Source organism: Python bivittatus, unplaced genomic scaffold, assembly GCF_059951505.1.
Source record: "Python bivittatus isolate LINGU-HERP-01145 unplaced genomic scaffold, Pbiv_v1 ctg000020_np1212, whole genome shotgun sequence".
Lineage (NCBI taxonomy): Eukaryota > Metazoa > Chordata > Lepidosauria > Squamata > Pythonidae > Python > Python bivittatus.
The window spans coordinates 105292045-105316327 of record NW_028277030.1 but is presented as its reverse complement, the minus strand read 5'-3'; the positions used below and the strand labels follow the sequence as shown (position 1 = coordinate 105316327).

General features: G+C 40.0%; 1 protein-coding gene across 2 annotated transcripts in view; it reads right to left on the bottom strand.

Annotated features, from left to right (window-relative positions):
- LCLAT1 (lysocardiolipin acyltransferase 1) overlaps window positions 1-500 on the bottom strand; it is a 115543-nt gene extending 115043 nt beyond the window's left edge. The window contains exon 1 of one of the 2 annotated variants that reach the window (XR_015797050.1): window positions 354-500. The gene's annotated coding sequence lies outside the window, so the exon portion shown is untranslated. The remainder of the gene's footprint in view (window positions 1-353) is intronic. The other variant, XM_007430891.3, reaches the window with a different exon arrangement.
- Between the last annotated feature and the right edge of the window lie 23783 nt (window positions 501-24283).

The window sequence follows — 24283 nt, the reverse complement described above, 5'->3', positions numbered from 1 at the left end:
CCAACACTGCCCCCAGATCTCCACAGCCATCGCTGCCTAGAAGAAAACCAGGGCGCCAGCTCCCCTTGAGGACCTCGCCCACCTTTTATTAATGGAATATGAACGTAGCGCAGGTTCTAATTACGGCCGGCCTAAGTCTGCCGCGCCCCTGGATCTTTGCCTGTCTACCAACACAGCTAAAGCAGCACCCGGTATAACGCCTTTTCCCCTTCCTTTTAAAAGATCGGCTTTTTAAAGCTACCCCTCGAGTACAGTGGACGGGGAGAGGAGCGGGCAGGGTGGAACCAAGGGAACCCCAGTGCCGGTGGGACCTGACCGCCTGTCCTCTTATCCCTCTCCGCCGGCTTCCTCACCGAAAACTTTCCGGGGAGAGAGAAAAGGCTGCGGCGCTTCCAAATTCAAGCCGAGCCGCCGCCCGGCTCTATTCAGCCCGTGCCGCCCGCCATCTTTGATTGTCCGAAATGCAACGCTCTACGATAACGCGTTGCATTTTGGGTACCCTGAGCTGCGGGTACAGGCGAGCGGCGTTTCGGCTTGGCTGCGCTCGCTGGTTGAAGCGCGGGTGCTCGTGAGTTTGGCGTGGGTGCTGAAGCAACTCCTGGTGATGACTTAAATCTATACCCATGTTTTTGGTCGAAATGGGACAATATTTTTCGACAGCGAGGGTTTAGATCAGGTTTCTCCGACCTGGAGCCTTTCAGATGGCTTTGGATTAGAGCAACCACCGCTGATGGGAGAGTAATGGGAATTCAGCATGCAGTATTTGAAAGGCTTTACATTGAGAAAGCTTAATTTCGGCACAGTGGCATCTATCAGATATTGTGTTCTACTTTATTACACTGATACCAGACTCTGCCCTGTTCTTTATTTCTTCTTTCAGATTGGTTACAGAATTGAATTGTGACATGCAAGCATCACTTTGAGTGCTGAATTTTGAGTTCTGTGCTGAAGAATTCAACATACACACTTTATTATTTATTTTTGCATAGCCCTCAAAAGAGTATTGCATTGTATAAGTGATCATGGGAAGCATTAGATTATTTATGTTTCTACGTACTGTAATTCATATTGCTTGACACCCTCATTACAAAACTGGGAGCCCATGAGTTCTAGTTCTGCCTTAGACATGAAGCCAGCTGGGTGACATTGGGCCAATCTCAGCCCTAGGAAGGAAGCAATGGCAAACCACTTCTGAAAAGCCTTGCCAAGAAAACTGCAGGGATTTATCCAAGCAGTTGCCAGGAGCCAAGGCTGACCTGAAGGCATTAAAAAAAAGGGAAGCGCTGTACATGGGGGCTTTTCTTTGCAGACTCCTCAGAAACTGCAGTTGACTGAGAACACAACATGCGCTCACCAGCACCCAATGCTGGGAGCACATGAAGGCTGAGTCTGCAGGCCTTGCACTGTTTGCCAGTCGGTTTCATCATACATTTTAAAGTGCTGGTTTTGATCTATAAAGCCCATTATAACTTGGCACCTAGGTATTTACAGGACTGCCTACTCTAACCCAAATCAGCCCAATCTACTAGATCATCTAGGGAGAAACTCCTTCTTGTCCCACGCTTCCAAGAGGTGAAGGAAGCCAGACTCAGAAGACTGCTTCTCTGGTGGCATCAGTCTCTAAAGTAGTCTCCTGGTGGAGATCAAGCTAGCCCTCTTGTTGGTTTTCATGAAGATCTTAAAAATTAAAACTATTTAAGAGAGTAACTGAGTTCATGCACTGTGTCATCTTTTCTTCATATTTGACTTTGGTTATATTGTCTGTTGGATGGAGTTTATGACTGTTACATTGTTAGTATTTTCAATCATACCATGAATGTTTTCATATTTTTCTATATTATATAGCATGTAAACTGCGAAGGGTTCTTGGAATCCAGCAGGATAGAAACGTATTAAATAAATATTGTGTAGTATTTAACCAAAGAGGACTAGGACTAAAAATGCTAGGAGGAGCTATATTTGTAAAAACAATACTTTATTGCCTGTGCTGGGATGATCACTAATCTGTATAATAACTATTCCAATAAAGTTTCAGGAGTTAAGTCCATGTTCCCTTTGCATGTGCTTTTAAATATTGCTCACTTTATTCTCCTGACCTATCAAGGCATACCTGCCATTTCAAATCTGAAAACATGCCCAGTGTCCTAGTCTCAAATTGCTCCTTGAGCCTGTTCTTTTTATTACCACCTGGCATGTTCATTGGGTATGCTGCATAAGAATAGGGTGTCTTGTTGCTAGAGTGTCAGTAGATTGAAGTATACGAGCAGTGCCATAATATCTTTGATGCATGCACACTTCTTTTTTAATCACATCACTGGATTAAATCTGGAGTCATAAGGATAATTTTCTTGCTTTGAAATCATAATATCTCTTATGTTCCCATTCATATTCATAATAATTTGTAACGTGTAGGTCATGTACAACTGGAGTATTGAAATACCATTTGCCTTCTATGTGATAGATGAATTGATGTTTCTGATTTCAGTTTCTTCAAGGGCAATAGCTTATGTGGAGTCTTTTTGATCATGTATATAAAGAGCACTGTTCTGATTTGACAAGGATGGGGAGCTCATCTTCAAACTTCAATTTTAGAAAGTAATGCTGAAAAGAGAATATGAAGAATCTATCGGGCTCAGTTAAACTGACTGCTGGGATAAATTTTGCTTTGTTGAAATGAACCTATGAACATAAACAGAATAGTAAGATGTGCATAAATCCACTGAGTTACATTTGGAAATACATACAATCTAAACAATGTTTTTAATTTTTTAAAAAAAAGCAATTAAACCAAGGGAAAAGTGTTCAAACTGTCGGATATCTTACAGCCATAAATACATAAAATGCCATCTGAAAAGCAGACAAGAAGGTTGTCAAGTCTCCTCAAGAACAAAATTCCAGTTGTGGTGTTAGTGAGAAGACCACTGAACCTTTAATAATGATGGACCAAAGACCGGGGGGGGGGGGGCTGCTCATAGTCATTCTTGCCCTTGTGGCCTCCAGATTGGACTACGGCAACTTGCTCTACATGGGGCTGCCCTTAAAGAGCATTCAGAACTTTCAGCTGAGGCAGAATGAGGTGCCACAAGCAGTTATTGGTGTCGGTTTTTCAGCGCATGGGACACCATTGCTCTATGAGCTGCATTGGCTTCCAGTGTGTTTCCAGGTGCAATTCAAGGTGCTGGTAGTTACCTTTAAAGCCCTTCATGGCTTGGGGCTGGGCTACTTACGGGAATGTCTCTCCCCATTCTTTTCTTTCTGTCGCACCCAGTTCAGCGGAAGAGGCATGCTCTGGGTACTGTTAGCTAAGGAGTGTCGGCTGTGGGGCCCAGGAAGACAGCCTTTTCTGCCATGGCGCCCACCATGTGGAATGTCATTCCACCTGAGATTAGGTTAGTCCTGACCCTGCTGGCCTTTCACAAAACCCTAAAAACATGGTTTTGTGCCTGGGCCTAGGGCCCCAGAAGTGTGATACAGCCCCTCTCTTGGCTTTGCTGTTGGTTATTTTATGAAGCTCAGCTGCCATGTGTTTTTATTTTATATTATGTATTTTATTTGTTTTTATTTATTTTATTGTAATCCACTGAGTCACATATGTGAGATGGACGCCTATATAAATCAAATAAATACATAAAGTATATATAAATCAAATATATAAATAAACTCCTGACATACATACATACATACATACATACATACATACATACATAGGCACAGACAATATTTTGGGTAACCTGGTTCCTAAATGTATAAAGTACTTTTCCATAACTTGATATCACTACTTTGAGAGCTGTACTGGTGGCTCCTGGGTGCAATTCACAGTGCTGGTTGTCACTGTTAAAGCCCTACCTGACTCAGGATCTGGGTATCACTGATAATGCTTGCTCCCAGTGCCAACTGAGTATTTAATAAGATCTGGAAGGGAGGCCCCTATTCCTAGGAAGTGTTACCAGCAATGGGGGGGGGGGGCTCTGTCATCTCTGTCAAGGTCATTTTTAGGGTTCAGATTCAAGACCTTTAGGAGTTGATAGTAGAGATTCCATCAGTAGGGGTTTTTTTTCCTGATAGTTGTTTTTGTTGTTTCTTGGGGTGACATAAGAGTCTTTATTCTATTATGCCTATTTAATCTTTGTTACTGAAATTACAAATGTAATCAAGTAGCATATAAAGCTAAGTAAATAAAAATAAAATAGTCTCAAGATGTTTTGGATAGCAACTCTCATTACCCCAGTAGGGTGCTCATTTATGACAATAAAGGTCATCACCAATACTTTAAACTGTGTATTTTAAAAAAAATTAGTAAGCAGCATAATTAATGTAAGACAGATGTAAAATGATCTAACAACATGACTTCTTCCACATTCCAGCAGCTGCATTTTATACTATATGTAGCTGCCAATTTGTCTTTGTAGACAGATATATATAGAGGGGTTACATTCACACATTGTGCTAAGGCAGGATTTTGTAATTATGCTTGCTGAACTTGGCCTAAGATCTAGTTCACATAAAACCGTAAACCATAATGGATAGTTTAACACATCATTCTAAGCCAAAACAAGCAAACTGTATTGTGCTGTACTATGATGTGTGAACCCAGCTGCTGTGTTGCTATAGCTTATCTCAATAAGGCATAATGTGAAAATAGTTCATAGCAACTGAAAACAAATCCTCTTCTAATCAGGCCACCAGTATGCAACCAGAGAAACTTAGTAAAAGGCATTCCTAATGACTTATATTATTTGGATATATAAATATAATGCTGAAGCCAGGAGCACTTCCACACCAATTTCTTCAGAGGGATTTTCAAATGCCATCCAAAGTAAGCTATAGAACATCATCAGAATTTCCAACCGCCCGCATTTGCACTTCATCTATATTAAGCTTCAGCTTCTTCACCCTCATTCAGACCTGAACTACCTCCAAACAGGAAAGAGATAATGAATTTCCAAATATTAATGAGGTCTACTTGAGTAAGCAGAGACATCTGTCAAAGGGTTCCACACATCAATCCTGTATGAAGTCTTCCTAAGCCCAAGGCCGAAGAAATCAAACTGTGCCATTGCACATGAAGCTCTTAGGTTTGGTTAGTTGTGTATCGCCATTTGCTCAGAGAAGTATTAGTTTGGAGATAAATACATGTTAATACATTTTAGATGGATGATTGGTTTGAATGTTTAAATATTTTTGAATATAAGGAAGGGGTTTGGTCAATCAGCTCAAAAGTGGATGTGTAGTACCAAAATAAACAGGGCAAAAACAGGCATGGTCAAGGACCAGAGCAGCAAATCTGGACTGAAAGGCCAAGACAGATGTAAACCCAAAGTCACATGAACATTCAAGATCATGGCAATGATTGAAAAGACAAGCAAGCAAGAGCAAAAGCTCTATAACCAGGCCTTTGTAAGGGCCCAGGATGACCTCTTAGAATGAACTGACTGGGAAACTGAAACTGCCTGATACTGTAACAAAGATGAAACCCATGAAACCCAAGACTAGTGATAGTAATAGGCAACCACAGCTAGCTATAATGATGACAAAATGTCTATTGTGGTGTCATGATGATGTACTTGCTTCACAACATCACACACAAATATATACAGAATGGAGTGTCTGTCACTAGTCACCATGTGCCTTTCACCCTTGCTCCCCTCATCCCCATGGATATCTACAGTGACAAATATAGGTTGCGTCTTATAAATTCAAATCATTATATACAGAGTGTGTAGAATATTAACCTAACATTTTACTTCTCTTGAATGATTTCGGTTTGGAGAACACCTCCATTTTAAATTTGTAGATTATATCTATACTTCAGCAAATGAACAGCAATGCAACTTTGAGCTTGTCTATGCATACACAACCCCCCCCCATTATTAACTATTTCTATCTGATTAGCTTACATTAAAGTGACTAAGAACAGCTGTTTTGATAAAAAGCAAATGTTTATTCAGAAACTGTATATGCACTATTAAAGACTCAGGGACTTTTTTTAAAATGGAAACACTGATTCTTATAGCCAAAGACAACAGCTAGGGCAAGAAAAGAATGTTCAGTATTTGGCCAAAGGAAGGATATGATAGACTGGGAATTTATGTGCAATTCTTAAAGGATTTATTTTGTGAAAACAGTTTTAACTTCAAATACATGGACTTCAGGAGAGAAACTTTGTTTTATACAAGTCAGACAGTTCAGTGGTGGGTATGACAATCTATGATCTAACTAAGATGGCTGTTACTACACTGAAGCTATCATTAATGCCATATACAAGTAGTCCTCATTTAGCAATCACAATTGGGACTGACAACTTGGTCATTTAAGCAAAGCAGTCGCTAAGTAAAACCGTGACTGTGCTTATGATTGTATTTCAGCTTTCCTTTGGTTTACAGACCTATGAAGGTCATAAATGTGAGGATTGGTTGCAAAGTTACTTTTTCATCACTGTCATAACTGTGAACAGTCACTGTCTGAGTCAGTCCATGAACAAGGACTACCTGTAGTCTCACTTTACTATTCACCCAACAACAGTAATATACACAATGGATGCAGAACAAATGCTAAAAAGTAACATTGGCAACTACTATCAGAGCACTGGGGTGACTACAACCCTGTTCAATTAGGTGGTAAATGTCCACTTGCATTAGGAAGCAAATAAAATAAAGGTTTCCCAAAATAGCTACTTGGTGTCCCTGGTCAAACTCATAGACCAGTCTTACTGACCTCACAACTGTGCAAAGATAAGCTACAAAGCAGATAGTAAAAATGACATGTTTGAGTGCAGCAGCTATAATTTAAAACAATCTTGCCTGGTTTGGTGCCTGCCTCTCAAGAAATGTTGGACTCTAGTGCCCATTGCAGCCCACTGTATTTGGAGAGAACTATCCTGGAGGAGGGGGATTTGAAGAAACATCTTGAAATGACTATTAGCTCCAATCCAATCTCCAAAGAACTTCAGTGATTCATATAAGTTGTAGTTTCTACTCTACAATGTATATTTCTTCAGCTTTTGGAACTCTCAGCTTAGCCTTTCCATGGACCTAAAGGCCAAGATCCAGCTTCCCTTATGCTGCTCAATTTGTCTTATAGCTGAGCATTACGAAGCTGGACACATTTGTATTCTGCAGAAAAGTAATTACAAACTTTGGCAGCAGCATCTCGCTAGCAGCAGCATCACCCATTTAAACATTAATGGCAATTCTTATCTCCAGCTAAAAATAATGTGCCCCGAGGTAGACACAATAATATGAGCATGCAGCAGAAAAAGGAAATATCAGTGGGTTTCTAGGAGGGAAATGTAACAAACAGAACTTGTTTTGAAAGAGTGGGAAAATGCATACGTGACTTGATCTTGTCCCTTTGAAGCTGTGCCGTGAGCATGCCCTTGTTTTGTGGGCTTCATTCTTTTGTTCCAAGGCAGGTCTTTTGACTTTATTCAACCATCTGCTTATATGCTGTATATTGGAAATATGAAAATAAGGGAGAAAGAGTGTTTTCTTTTTACATAATGTAACAAGATGTTATTCTTTCTGGCCACATGTACAATGAATTTGCATCAGAGCATTAGTAAATTAGTCTTACTAGGAAACATTAGTCTTAGCTGGATCCTGATTTTTTTCTTTAAAAAAACGAAACATTTCCAAGTAGTGGCAGCCAATGCCTTTTTAATAAAACATGGGGCTCGATGGCTGTGTTTTTGTTGAAGAGCAAGACTGAAGGTGCATTTTTCAATGAGTAGAGATATCAGAAAAGTTATTAAGAAGCATTAGGTACACAGAGACACATACACACATAGTATGTATGAAAGGTGGTGTCTACAAAACTAATTTGATTTTTTTTTCAAGTTTGGGTCTCTTCATTATTTATTATTGAATTATTTTATTGTTGTTATTACAGTATTATTATTACAACTGCTAAAACTGCCTGAGCATGGGCTTATACGTATCTTTGACTGACTGGAACACAAGGCCAATCTTATGACCCACAATACAGAATTGCTTTCATGTGGAAATGTAGCTTCAGTGGACACTATGTTGCTACTGTGATAAATAAAGTGCCACTGAAATGAATGGGGCATGACTCAAGATATACTTTTAAGGAAGGAAGAGGCAACTTAATGTCCTTCAACAGTTTAAGATTACAGCCTCTATAGTCCCTTGTCATCAATTGGCCAGGGCTCATTGGTACTGAAATGCAAAATTTGTGAAGGACACCAAGATGTCTGTCCTTGCTTTAGGACCAGAAACAAGTAAGCTATACTATATTCATTTTTACAATATAGCTTTCTTCATTTGAACACTTACTGTAAAACTACAGTGGGGCACTTATGGCCCTCCAGATGTTGAACAACAACTTCCAGATTTACTTATAATAGAATAACTGGGAGCAGAAGTTCAGCAACATCTGGAGTAAACTGTATCATCCTCTCTAGTAAGCTTCTGGCTTTATGAATGTTGTACTCTGAAAATATTGCAGCAAATTTGTTCACATCTCACATCACTAAACTCTTGTGAATGGCTCTGGACTAGCCATTGCATGTGTTTCAAAGGAAATGAGAGAAAACAACCACAAGATTTACTTCCCTTCTTGGTCCACATCATTGCTGGAGTGGTTTATTTGGGAAGATGCCAAAAGGAATTTGTCTTTAATTTTGCACCGTGCAAATCTAGCTTTATCTGTTCGATCTCAATTTGACATCCTGAATTGTTTGCAGACCTAGATCTGTTCTAGCTCATCTTGAGGCCTGAGCCAAGTCCTTTCCTTCCTAACCAAACCCAGCACTGGAGGTTTCCTGCAGCTTAAGTTGGCTGCTAAAATAGCATGTGGCTTTTTCAACATCCTGGAGTCTAAACTAAAACCAGGTGCTGTGTTGCAGTGCAAGTAATAAACAGTGAGGTCCGTCAGCGCTGACAGGAGAAGGGACCATTAATCCCAAATGTGAGAGATGAAAAGTTAGACATTGCAGAGGACTGTCTTTCTTTGTTCATTTATTTATTTGCTGGGCTTTTAGGCTGCTCCAATCACAGTGGTCCCTTGGAGATGTACATATTCAACTTAATAATTGGATTGATTTTATGTATGTATGTACAGTATGTATGTATGTAATCAAATATCCCAGGCACTGTTAAGAACAATTCACATGCAGTACAGCTATTCCCCTGCATGGAAGTTCAAAATAACATATCAAATCTTGAAGACGCATAGAAAGAGCCAGGTCTTGCAGCTGTTTGAAAACTCAGGAGCATTGAAGCCAGTCTAATCTCTGGCTAGATGGTCATGAGGATACCCAGACCCCAAGCTATGAAAGGTTTAAAAGATGACAGTCTGTGTCTTCAGTTGAACCTGGAAGCCAACTGGTAACTAGTGCAATTCTTGGAGCACTAGTCCTACATGTGTGTCAGTGCACAAATGCTAAAAATAGACCTAAATGGAAAGATATACCACAACAGGTTTAATGGCAAAATAAAGTATTCTTGGAGTACATTCACATACATACTCCCTTTTTATTAGTGAGAATTAGCAGTATAGCTGAATTTAAAATAGTAATATCTCCAAAAAAAGGATGCAATATTTTGACTGCGTTGTGTATATTATTTTCTGATCTGCACCATGTTGTCCATGTTAATACAACTTCTCTCCCATTCTACCATGAGGACTGTGGGTGCAATTATCTCTGTGAACCAGCACATTCAGCAAATTCCATATAAACATATTCTTGCCACCTGTAGGTTATAATGGAATGTAGAAATAGGATCCTCAAGGAAGTTTGTAAAGTGAACCAATGAATGAATAGAATAAAGGTAATTAGTAAATGATTGAGAGAAGAGCTGAAAGCCAAGACTGTGTGACAATTCTGTCTCTGAAGTAAAGCAGGACTGGGTCTGGTTAATACTGGGATGGGAGGCCACTGGGAAACATCATGCCTGTCATTGAGTTCTTGGTTGGAAGGGTGGAATACCAAATAATTAGCAAAGCAGTATCTGCAAGTCCAGCTGTTGTAACAAATACCTCCCTCCCTCATCCCCTTGCAGAATAAACACAACAATACAGTGACATTTTGCAGACATTAGGCCCATATGCAATTCCAGGCATGGTGAGATGTGGTAGGGGAAGCCTGCCAGTGGGAGAGAAGAGCTATGACTGTTGCAATTTGTTGCTTGAATAGGCTGTGAGGCTCAGCACCACTGATGTTGAATGGATTTTTCCAAGACACGCAGTTCATAATCTACATCGTTTTATCTGTTTCTGAAAATAGACTGGATTTTTCTACACTGGCTGTTCCAATCAGGCTATAGAGATGTGAGGATTACAGGGATAAATTTGGGTCTTGTCAAACAAAAGTGGCTTTTCCAAATCAAATGTAACAACCTCACCTAACCCTGTTATCCCCCAAAGAAAGCTGTAACAACTGATGCAACAGGTGAAAAGCCAAATAAGTTCAAGGACCATTGAGAGCACGCGCTTTTGATGCTGTATAAACTGCTAAGATCAATTATCGGTGTTGAGAGGCTTCCATGGTTTGGTCCCAAACCATTTAAAACATACCTCAAAACAAACGTACAAAAATCCAGCTCTGAATGGAGAACACCTTTTGTTAGTATACTTTCAATAATGTTTTTCCCTCAGACTTACATATCTTTGTTAAAACGACCAGTTTCCCTGTCAAATCTTGACAGACTCTGCTTTGGAGATATTGCTCATAAAATCCCTCATGGATCATATTTCACTTTTCAGTTTTAAATACTTGCCTAAAGGTCTGCCTCCATGTTCCCTCCAACTTCTCAGAAGGAAGATCCTTGCAGCATCCCCTCCTTAATCAAACAAACAGGGAGGGCACATTCAACTTGGAGGAGATAGTCCTGGAAAAATCTAGGAACCAAGCCATGTAGGGCTTTATATGTTAGAACCAGCACATGGAATTGAGCTTGGAACCTTATAGGTAAACAAAGTAGCATCTAAAAATTTTTTGTAATGGCTCTTATCCACCAGGAAACAGGCTGCTGCATTCTGTACCAAGTGCAGTTTCTGAATCATCTTCAGAGGCATCCCCACATAAAATGCATTACAGTAATCCAGTCTAGAGATGATGTAGGCATGAGTTAAGCTCCTCACTCCAAATAGGGCTTCAACTAATGCACCAGTTGAAGCTGGATGAAAGCTCCCTGGTTATGGTTCTACCTACTGATCCAACAGTAGCCATGAGTCCAAGAGAGTCATGGACCTGCTCTTTCAGAGGCAGTGCAACCCATTTCAGAGTTAATGCAGGAGCCAACAAAGAGACATATAATTTTTGGGTGGACACCTCACCTTGCTGGGATAAACTCCAGCCTCCCCCCCACCCCCATTCAGTGACCCACAGCCTTGAAGAACTAGGTCAGGATTTCTACCACATCTCTGGCTAGATCTGGGGTAGAGATAGACAACTGGATATCATCAGCAACAAACCTATGGAGGACTGTTCCTAATGACTATACATCCTTTATTATAAAGGTCAGTCCTTTATTTCAGAAAGCTGTCCTTTAGATTTATTTAATTATTTATTTTCTTGGTTTTGCTCTTGAATTTTCTTTTGTAAAGCAAAGTTATAAACAATTAACTTTTTATATCCTTATGGACCTCTTCTAAATTTGCCCCTTTTTCAGATTTGTCCTTTATTTTTTTCCAAGAAAATATAGTCACCTGTGTGGTATAAGCTGCTGTACCTTTTCAATCAGCATTCTGTCAAACATCCTCCAAGATACCCTTAGCAAGCTAATCCCTCTGTAGTTTTTTACATCCACCCCTGCTACCTTTCCCTCTGTATGCTGGAAGAATAACAGAATTCTTCCAATCAAGTGGCACAGATGCGGTCTTCTTACATGTTATACAGGTTGTACAACCACTTCATATGCAAACCACCTCCATATTTTAATATTTTTCCAGTTATGCCCTCACACCTGCAGCCTTACCATTGTCCAATATTTTCATAGCAGTCATGATTTCCTATCATCACCTTTTTCTTGAACACTAACATTATCATTTGAGTTCCACTATAGTTTCCATATAAATATTCCTTCCAGCATTCCCTCACCTAAGTTTTATTTGATGTAATTTAATCAGTTTTATTTTCAGTTCTTTCCAGCCTTTTGCAATCTCTTTGCTTTACCCTCTACGCCCAGTTCAAAAACAATTTTTCTCAATTAAAATTACTCCACATTTCCTTGCCTCTTTTAATCATAACTGTTCCTCCTTTTTGACTTAATTCTTTACCATTTTTTCTATATATACATTAGACAGTATTTCTTTCATAATTCTTTGCAATGTACATTCTCTTATATGCATTTTTCTCATTCATGGTGCCTTTCACTTATTTTTTTTTTATATCACTTACACTCTTCTGTGGCACTCTGAAACAATTCTTTTCAGTATGTTCCAGGCAACTTCCACATTTCTTTTCCTTAACTCTAGTTCTCACTCATTCTCTTGGGAATTTAATTTATCTTCTAGTATATTTTCACACATAACTCATTCTTGCTCTTCCTGCAGTTTTTCTGCTTTCATTCTTTTTGCTTCCACTTCTTTCCTTCTACAACCATTTCCCCCTAAATCCACTCCTAACACTACCAAAATAAGTCTCACATTCAGAACCTTTCAGCGCTCCTCCATCCTTCACTAAGGGCTTGTTCCAACACCCTCCTTGCCCCTGCTCCAAGATAGATTGCTCACTGTTTCTGGAGGATATGTCCTCAGAATGAAGCCTCCATTTTGAGGCCAGCACTACCATTGGCCTCCATAAGGAATCAGTCACAAAGTATAGAATTAGGGAGTCCTGACAGCACCTACCTAACCCTCGTTGATCTTAAAAAACTAAGTGACATCAGACCTGATTAGTAAGTGCACCATCCAAGTGGTAGAAAATCCTAAACTGAAACAAACTTCCTAGAAGAAGGCAATGGCAAGCTCTTCTGCTAAGAAAATGACATGGACTACATGGCTATGTCCATGAGATCACCAGGAGACAAGGTCAGCTTGAGGAATCCTTTACCTTAGAATTGGGGATATGGGGGAAGTAGATTCTCCCTTGGGTTTGACAGTGTGGTTAGGCATATCTTTTAAGTCATTCTATATCTCAAATATGGAACAGCCCAGAATAATAGAAATAAAAGGTGATTGCCTGGCTAGTGTTGATAGGTAAGAACCATCTAGAAAAAACTGCCTACATGCATGGGGAATGTTTGAAATGTGAAGGTAGATGCTTGAAAGAAAACCAGCTATTCATCAGGACTGCAGCAACAGGTAAAGAGTTAAATCCCCTTTGCCCTCTGTTTTTAGTTCTGATCAGGTTGGTGCCCCCTATAGAATTTTTATAGCAACTGGTGAGTAGCTCCTTTCATTCTTCTCACACAAAGTGAAAGTAGCTGGATGCCATTTGATTGTAAAGTTTGTAGTTTGAATCTTAGCCACTAGGTGGGGGTGGACTTAGTTGTACAAGTGGTCCTCAAGTTACAACCACTTGTTCAGCAACCATTCAAACTTGCGACAGTGCTGAATGAGGGGTACTTATGCAGGGTCCTCGGAGTTCCGGCCATTGCAGCAAACCTGCAGTCACATAATGATGACTGCTGATATTCCCTGCCAGCTTCCCACAAGCAAAGTCACTGAGGAAGCCAGCAGGAAGTCAGAAGCTGCAGTCATGTGAAGTCCTCACTTAATGACTCGTGCAGTCCTTGCTTAACGACAGATGCTGGGACTGCTGAGACTGCCATCTCTAAGTGATGTGGTCATCTGATGTCACACTTTACGACTGTGTTGTTTAGCTGGGAGTTGAAGTCCAGCACATTCACAAATCACCCACTTGGGAAAGGCTGATGTAGGTAACTGATGTAGGCATTCTAGCCTCCCTGCTTAACATTGTCATAAAGATTTTTAATCTAATTCAAACAGGTGCTCATATCTGTATGCAGATAGCAAGACAAATTATATATTCATTAAGTGCTGATGATCCCTATATATAGAAATAGAATAATTGCCCTTGAAACAATTGATTACAATTTAAAAAGAAATGAAAGGAGAAGTGGAGATTCTACTTCGTTACCAAATGTCACCCAGCAATCATTCATGCCTAGGCTGTCCTTTTCATCAACCAGAGATGCAAAAGGTCCACAGTCACAATGAACGGGGCAATAAATCAGTAGTGCCACATGTTGGGGGGTGGGGGGCTCATAGAGAACACTGAGAGATTTTACAACGTTTTTCAGGGTTTTAGATTGACTGGGGGGAGTTTAGTGTAATGTTTAGTTGGGGCCTTTGCTTCTGAATATTTGCTAGAGCTTGCCTTTTGTCATGAAATTTGAGAAAGCAGGAAAACTAGGGCAATACATTTTCTGTAATTTACTTTCTGTTTGCTAACCATCATAACATGTGACTGAACCATGTTACTCCCATTGTGACATTTTACATAAAAGTGTTCCACATCCGGAAAACAGGCGTTTTCAGTGGCGGCCCCGTCCTTGTGGAATGATCTCCCCCCAGAGTTCTGGCGGTCCTCAGTGCTGTTCATCTTTAGGAAAGCCACAAAGACCTGGCTCTTTCCATTAACATTTGGAGGTTGAGCAATATCTGGCACAGGGTCAGTACTTTTCATTCCCTCCCCCAGTTTGTATATTATGTTTTTAATTATTGTATTGTATTTATTGGTTTAGAGATGTTTATGTATGTGAGCTGCTTTGAGGGTTTCAAAGTGAGCAGGATATATACAGGATGGATGGATGGATGGATGGATGGTTAGATAGTGTCTCTACTTCCTGAGTGGCCTTCCCAGCACAAGCTGGAAAGGTGTTGTATGAAAACTGACAGGAGCAAGAAAGCAACAGGCTGGTTTTGTCTTTGGGAAAAAAAGCTGTACATTTCCTAACAAAGGCTGGGTTAATATTCTATAATAAGCCATGGTTTGTTTAACCATGGTTCGTCCAATAAGTACCATCTGTCTGACATCAAGCACAGTAATTATTAATCCAGTTTAAACAGGAACTCCTATCTGCATGCAGATAATTGCACTCTATTCCACGCACAGCACTACATTGTGAATGGTGCTTGGCGAACTACAATGGCTGCCTTTGCACCAGGTACTCAGCCAAAACCAAACTTTATTCTAACTTTTTTCCTATATGACTCCAATCCCAGTTTATTATAGCCTTCTCAAATGTAGATTTTCAGATGTATTGGGACTGCAATTCCCATAATTTCCCACCATTTCTGGAGGGCACCACTGTGGGAAAGCTTGATATAATTCATAAGAAAGACAAAGGCTTAAAACTGATTGGTTGATTGATTGATTACATGCCATCAAGTCATTGTTGACTCCTAGTGACCACATAGATAGATTTTCTCCCTGATGATCTATCCCTAACCTGGTCATTCAGCTATTCTAATGGTGTACTCATTGCTACTGTAACCAAGTCTATCCACCTTCCTGCTGGTCGTCCTCTTCTCTTTCCTTCTACCTTTCCCAGCATTACAGCCTTCACCAGAGAGCTGGGTCTTTGCATAATGTGTCTGAAGTAGGATAATTTGAGCTTGGTCATTTGTGCCTCGAGTGAGAACTCTGGGTTGATTTGTTTGATGATCCATTGGTTTATTTTCTTGGCTGTCCGTGGTGTTTTCAGGAGTCTTCTCCAACACCAAAGTTCAAAAGTATCAATTCCTATCTTGCTTATTCAAAGTCCAACTTTTGTTTCCATAGAGTCTCACAGGAAATAATACCATGGTTTGCACGATTCTGATCTTTGTAGGTATAGATACATCATGGCATTTGAATATCTTTTCCAAGGCTTTCATGGCTGCTCTAGCAAGTGCTAGTCTGCAGTTGTTGTTGTTTTTTGAGCCTAAAACTGAGGCTCTTAAAAAAAAAAAACTATTCCCTGCTTCATGAAAACAGTTGATTGAATTTAGCAGCCAACTAACAAATAATCCAGCTTCCCCTGGTAGGTTTGCAGTAGGTCAAATACTTCCAAAGAGAACTGTATCAGCTCAGACCATTTTTTTTTACATTTCTTCTTAATATTTTTGCTTAGCACCCAGGGGTGCTGTGAATACATATTCATCATTGCACTTTAGATGGAAACTTTCCTAATGCCTTGTTTTGAAAGTGCTCCAATCATCTGCTTTTCATTTTCCCCTTGTGAACAGGGAAATAAGCAAATAAGAATGCTTTTGTGTGACAAAAGGGCAATCAGATGCCCCGTTGGGAAGTCCATAAAAGACATGAAATTAAACAAAAAGCCTGAACATGTCATTCTGATATTCTGTGGAATACTGCCTTTAAACTTAAATGTTTCTTACAGCTGTCATAACTTGTAACCTTTGATAGAATTACCCTTTGTGGATCTGTCTAATCCTTTTCTAAGCTAGTGAGCTTCTATCACCAACTGCTGTGGCCCCAAATTCTTTATTCCATTCAAGTTTCCTTTTTTTTCCCTGTCTTGAATCTTCTGCCAATTAGCTTCAGTGGATAATCTCAAAAAGTCTCAAATTGTTTCTCCCCAGATAAAGCATGTGAACTTGCTTAGGCTGCTACCAAACCAAGAAGAGCCTTTTAATCAGAATTGTGCAACAGTTATACAGTCTGTTAAGCATGTGAGAGCAATGGCAACATAACAGACAAAACAGCAGTGCTGAGTCATAGCATTTGGTACATTTGGGATGCGTTTGGATGTAACATGCAATGTGAACCCAGCCAGTTGTGGTTTTTCTAATAAACCATGGTTAAGCAAACCATAACTAAGCTCAATGTGAGAACCAGATGTCACTGGATGGCCAGTTTCACATAGCACACTGAATGAAATCATACATTTAGCTTCCTGTACTCTACATCAGAATTGAGTTCTACCATACCTTCAGTAATTCCACCTGTAAGCCCTCCCCATTTCAAAATAAAGCCAAATTGGTTCCTCCCAGCTTTGTACCCTACAGCTATTTGACTCAAGAGAGGAGCAAAAGTAGCCATGGACAAGCAAAAGCTAAGAGGGTTGGGGAGGACTCTGTGGAATCTCCTATTGATGGCTTTCTGGGGTTTCAGACAGTTAGCTGGCCCCACCTTGAAATGGGAAGTGACACAAAATGGGGACCCAGCCACTGGCAGAGGGTGCATCTCTTGAGAGGCAGGAGTCTAAGAAAGGAATCCAGAGGCCTGCTTTGCCAAATGCATTATATAATTATTTAGCCATTCTGCATATAAATTGCAAAAAGAAACACATATACTTCTGCAATCTATCTCCTGCTCAGTTCTTTAAAGGCTCCAAGCAGCTTAACCTAATGCAAGTTACCCAGAAAAACTTAAACAAAATTAATAACCAAAGCCCAAAGTCAATTTCAGTGACAATTTCCTAGCCACTGACCCACTGATGGAAACAGTCATAACAACAGCAGCTGCCTACTTCAGGAGGGGACCAACCCTACCATCAGTCCACAAAGACATTCCAGAATAGCCAGCTTTCCTGAACACCATCAAGGTTGCTGTTAATCTGACCTTGGATGGAGCACTGTTCCAAAGGAAAGGGGATAACTGTAGAAAATGCATTATTTTGCCCCACCAAGCAGCTGGCCCACTTGTCTTCTGTGAGGTGGAAAACATGAGCTGGAAGGAGCCTAGGAGTTTCATTTCTGCAATAGAACTGAATGGACAAAATCATCTCCACAAAATCTAATTTCTAATTACTTCAAGCTTTCTTTATTTCAGCTGTATAATCTGGATGCTAGGTGAGAGAAACAGGGATGAATAACATTGTTGTGGATGTTTATTATTACATACTGATATATTTTTAAAATCCTTTCATAATGGATTCTAAAAATACATCTTTCGGTAGATACAGATCCATCATCTGCCCTCTCTGGGTTTACACAATCTGGCAGGAGCTCATAGGGGCTTTTGGCACTAGCCTATTGGGTGCTAGTGCTCTCTGCTCATCCCTGAATCAGCAAAAAATATATCAGCATGAAATTTGAGGTCTCCATTGCTGATCTCCATCCTGCTTCTTTTGCCTCAAATCAATGAAGTCAACTGATTTACCTTCAAGGCAATGGGTGGCCAGTTTGGTGTAGTCGTTAAGACACCAGGCTAGAAAGCAAGAGATGCTCTACTCCCACCATAGGCGCAAAGCCAACTGGGTAACCTTGGGCCAGTCATGCTTTCTCACCCCTAGGAAGGAGGCAATGGCAAACCACTTCTGAAATCTTGTCAAGAAAACTGACTGGAAGGCACACACATACACATACACATACACATACACATACACACACACACAATTGCCTTTGGGCAATTCTACACTGCAGCTTAAGCTGCTTGTCTTCCATGTTGCTCCTGGCTGTTCCTGAAGCCAGCTTAAGAAAATTCCAGTCTGGAGTGCAGTGGTTTGGCAAGGGGGCCAGATTGGTGCTCAGTCTGCATTATGGCCCCTGCAGGACCTGACTGGCCATTCTGTGGCTTCTTGCCTTTCCCATCCATTAAAGTAGGGCACATTTCACTGCCTGGTCCCTGCATGGGCAGGTCTAGCAATACCTGCCTTCTCTTTTTAGGAACGGTTTCCTCCTCACTAGTTCCCATTCTTTGCTTTCTGAGATGTTTGCAGACATGGAGGCCTTCACATAACATGACATGTTCATGACATGAACAAAAATCCTTTCTTTTCCCTTCTTTATGTTATTGTTACTTCAATGCCACAGTGACCAAGCAAAGGGAACACATTGTTCTTTCATTCCACTATGAAATAGAATGTGGCAATGAAAACTGATGGTTCAGATTCATAGGAGCAAAGAAATCTCATTTGCTGAAACTTTGTAGCTTTGTTCTAATGCTACATTGCAACTTAAAAATTAAAAGAAATAAGAAAATGGAACTATTGCAAAACACACAGGATGGGAAAAATGGAGAATAGGCATCACCTGGCCTGGGCAAAAACTGAAAGGGTGCCCACTGGGAGAAGTAAGATTGGAATATCCTGGATGAAGAGGTGGGGAAAACTTGTTGCTCAGGAGACTATGGGATTCTGTGGTCTTTATAAACCATTATTGAATCAACTAGAAGAGAAAAAAAGGAAGCTGCTGCCCAGGATGAAATGTTTGTACAGATCAGTGACTTTCCTGTGAAAATTATCTTTCCAGAACATGTTTGTGCTTGATTACATGAAAGAGGAGAAAAGCCCTTAGGATTACAGCCAACAGTTTTGCCCACCTGTTCCTGGAGATGCTAAGGATGAAACTAGGATCTTTTGCATGCTAGTCATGTATTCTTCAATGAGTTTTGGCCTTTCCTGCTATGGGACTAACAATATGTTTGACTGATTTTGTTTTCATCCCACATTTTCCCATGGCTATGATGAAAAAAGCCATGAGCCATGATATAAGGGAGGAAAAAAGGATGTGAACATGACCTTCATTATTTTCATTCTGTAGAAAGAAGTAGCTTCAGATACGATCCATAGTGATTAATCAAGAGCTCAAAGCAAAGGTTATTCAGAAAATGCCTATAAGAATTTACTCTCTGGTTTTTGTTATCATATCATCTAATGGCTACCTGAAAAAAATTCAGTATCTGAGTTTGCCGAACTCTTCCAAAACAGTTCAGGAAGTTGAGCCAAACAATCTAAGTATCTGTTGTGTTATGAGCTTTATGGACCTGGAGGCATGTGTTTAGTTGTTCTTCACTCCAATAGCTTTAGATTGGCTCTCTGCTATCTAAATTTATCTTAATTCCCCTTGGGAAGTGCTTTAGCAGATGCTTGCATAAAAATCCTGCCCAGAGCACTTTCTGGCATGCAGTGAGGAGACTTTAAATAGCACAGTGACATACTACAATAATTACTCATATTAGCATTTTTCTTTAAACTGCACTGTATATGCCTGTGTCTGCATGCATGTGTGCATGTCACATGATCTGCCACCTAATGTCATTCACATAGCACAATGTTCAAGCAACTAGCTCAAAGAAGGGGCCATGGAAAAAGCTAAATCTGGGCTCGGCCCAAGGCATACTAATTCATTTGGGATTTCAGGCACCTTGGTTCAGTGCATTCATATATATCTATTACTCTCCAAATGTTCACAACACTACCTCTGCATGAGGCCATTCTTCTAGCAGTGCTCAGACATTGGTCTGAACCTGCATATAAGGTAGTAAGAGTAGAACTGTGTCTACTTGCAGCTATGGAGCCCACTGTATTTTCAGCAGAAGGTCTGAAAGAGCCTGTGCATGTTCAAGTTGTACACACATCACTTTGCTGAAATTCTGGACCACAGTCACCCAAACAGTTTATACTAGCTCAAGCTCTTTCAGACCAAAGCCAGCAGCTGTGAGCAAGCACAATCCTGTTCTCCCTCTTCATGCCAATGTGTTTAGGCTGCATCTGCACAGAATCTTTCTTCCTATTAATCTATATCACTAGAATAACTCCCATCAGTTCCTCTACTCTGTGTTCCTCTCAATTTATTTTTCTTTTCTCCTGGGAAATGTATGATGGATTCTCTTGCCTATAATATAAAGGTAAAGAAGACATTGGATCTTGTGTGTGTGTGTGTGTGTGTGTGTGTGTGTGGGTGTGTATGTTTTATGGGCCACGTTGGACTTCACATAATAGCAACCATGTCTTTATCCTCATGTGTAAATGCAGGCCTTACTTCCTCTCTCTGTTGATACAAAAGACTGAAGCCTATAAGCACATCTCACACAATTAGATGGTTTATCAGAAGAACCTTTTCAACAGTATTGAGTGAAGGAATCCAGTATTTCTTCTGGTGGCCTACTAAAATAATCACTTTTCTGTTTCTCATTCTGTAGGATGAGCATGCTAATATCCTGATCCACATTTTGGGATACATCAGGTCTTATTAACCACATTAACATCAGTATAGCATTTAGGAAAAGCACTTTTCATTGTTAAATAAATTAGCAACACTGTATTTGATTCCCACAGGAAAACTTGCTGATCTGGGATGATTCAGTGGCTTCTCCACATGGCATTTTGTTGGCCTCTTGTATCATCTGGCTACTGCTTTGAATTAACTGCATGTCGGCACTATTGCTCCTTCTCAGCAAACTGCTGTAGTGGTGCTAAAGTATTTAGGCTCCAGTGCTAATATCTCAAGTTTGAACCCCACTGTCTATATAAAACAGCCCTATGATGTAAGACTTATTCCCTTTGCCAAGCAATGCAACTGAGTCAGAATCACTGTTCTAAATGGAGCTTTTCTGCTTTCCAAACCAACAGAATGTTGGAAAGAAATTACATAAAGGATGTTGGGATTCTGTTTGTCCATCCATCAGCTCTACAGAGTGGGACCAAATTTGGTATGGTGGGAGATAACAGCAAAAGAAAGACTGAGTTAAAAATGGATCAGATCTGGCCTGGAGCTGTGAAGCAAAAAAAAAAAAAAATTTACACACACACAAACCCAATTCTCCCAAAATATCCCTATGCAAGAGGTGAGTTGGGCAGCAACTCTGAATACCATCAACTGCTCTGTTCTTATGCTTCTCTTTCTTCCTGGTTGCATGACTCAGAGTGGAGCTGCTATTAAGGCATTGGAAAGAATTTCAGAAACCATACTCTGCATGCTTTCCTTACCTTGTTTATTTATGAAAATACTTCTGCTTCACCTTTTGTCCCAATAAGTTGACTTTAAATTCACATGGCTCAAATCCAAGCTCAGCTACTCACATTACAGTAAGCCCACTGAAATTACATGAAAATACATTGTGATCCCAGGATGGGAAGAAACACAACAGTCTTGAATTATGATAATGGAGTTTTAAATCCATGGGAATGTTTAAATCTGTGCACAGACATGCAACAGGATAGGGCTGGATAAGTAATTATCTTTCAACCTAAACCTCAAGAGTTGTATTGCAGAAATAAACTGGGAGAAGACGAAATGGAAACCTATCCAGAAAACTCAAGAGAGGGCAAAGAGATGTTTGTGTATGTGCAATCAAAATCAAAATTAAAATTAAAATTAAAATTAAGGAAAGAAAGAAAGAAAAAAGACAGACAGACAGACAGAATTTACACTTTCATAATCATTACTTGGTCCTGAAGATTGAAGATTGAATAAATAACCTGACTGCATAATAGCTAGTGCATCTGAGGCAATGCAGGGAAATCAATACATTCTGAATGCACTATATATTCTGTTTTTGAGGATCCACCTACGTAGCTCTTCATTTCAGGGTGGCAAACATATCCTGATGAACATCCAGATGTGAGTTAGAGCAAAAGCTGAGAACACAAGACCATCCTACCTGGACCATACGTCTCATTTTCATTCCTAGTTTTCTCTTTGGAACTTCTTCTGCACATTTTTGAGAATTCTGGAAATTACAAGTCCCACCACAACTGGAGAATATCAGGTTGGCGAAGGGAGAACTGTAAGGTTACATACAGTAGTAGACAACAAACAAAGGAATTGAATTCAGTAAAGGTTTGTTCAAAATTATTTAGCTCTGTGTAGTTCATTCCATAGTTACAGTGATAATTAACCTCTGAGTATATGTATGGTATGTGCACACACACATGGAACTTGTCTTATGGTTACCTTGTGCTGTACACTGCACAAGAAGAACTAACTAGTGCTTCATGAATCAGTCCCAAACCATTTCTTTAAGCCACAGGGAGTTTTTGTTGTAAGATCCAGTGCAGAATCTGAACAAATATGGATTTCCTAGCCATTGCATGCTTTCATCTGTTTATCGTTCATTGTATGATATCATTTCAGTTGCCTGACTAGATGACTGAAACTTAGTGGGAGAAGAACAAATGACCCATAGTCAATGGCAAAGAATCAACACACAAATAATTTCGTGGTTGAATGACGAAGCAGCTGCTCACGCACAGACTCTCCTTTGAAGACTTTGAAGCTCAATGCAGAAATGTGGAGGGCTCTGCTGGCATGAGAAAAGGGATCTAGGCAGGGCAGCCCCTTTTCACCTTCAACCTATCTGGCAGAAAACACGTGCAGGACTGGACTGTGTACAGAGACAAATCCTTTCTTGTTTAGGACCAGTTTCACAAATATTTAATCACAGATTAATTCTGTCCCGAATCACCAGTGGTCTCGAAGTTTTCGATTCATAATTTTTCACTGTATTTATTGACTCCTATTTATTTTAAACAATTCACTTAAGCAACTTTACCTGATTTCCCCATTACATTTTACACCAAAAATTTAACTAGCCAGGGGATGAGGTGGGTGAGTATGGGCAATATGGCGCTCCCAACACTCGTAAAAAAGGAGCAGAGCTTTCATCACACGTTCACAGTTGCCACCTTGACCTTTTTGATCCTCACCTATGGATGCCCGTGGATCAACATATTAGCCTGGGAAATGTGTGCCATTTAAGAATGTGGAATGTGAATGAAATTCTCTCATATTCCCTAGGATGGCATTGCTGGAATAACAAGACAGGTTTCTCTTTGTAACCTCACAAGAACTTTCAATCACATGTATTGTTACAATTCTAAGGGAGAACAGACAAGAGGCTGAGAGGAGATAAATAAATGGGCCAGATGAATTGGCCTTGCAATTTCTACGGAACCCAAAAATATATAGCCCCTAATGTGCATTTAGAAGCAGTATTCTCTAACTCCTTCACACTGTGATCAGTACTTTGTCACAAAGGGGGAAGAAAATAACAACAGAGAGTAGCTTCTTACCAACCTCTAGCAAAGTGGGAATCTGCCAAATATATCATCATTAACAGCAATGCAACAATGCCGTCATCTGGAGGTATGTTTGCACTCTGTCCTTTATTAAAAGGCTTGGGAAACCAAAGCTGAAACCCACTGTTCCTTTAATGTAGTGACAAGGTCATTAGTGGCTGAAAAAGTAGTCATTTGGCAATGGTCTGAGTTATTTTTGTTTTCCTTTTAAACTAATTAAACAGGATTTTTCTTCAACTGTCAAAACAAGCTGGGAACATGAGGAAAAACAGATATGAACAAGGGGAGTAGTGAAAAAGTCCTTGAAGATTAGTACTGCACCTCCGAGATCTTGTCCAATGGCTCTCGCACTGTGAACGATGCACCATGTTCAGTATCATGGACATGGTCCAAAATTTTTCATCATCTTGATGGGAAACACTGTGTATTTGAAGCAAAGGCAGATATTGTTAGTAACATTGTAGGTATCTATTTGGTGCTAAGTGTGCTGTTTTTATCCAAAACAGCAACATTTAGAATTCAGGACTCAATGTCCACCTTTCTGGATCTCATGATTTCACATCAGTTATGAATTATATAGAAAAGGAATGATAAGCAAAGCTGTT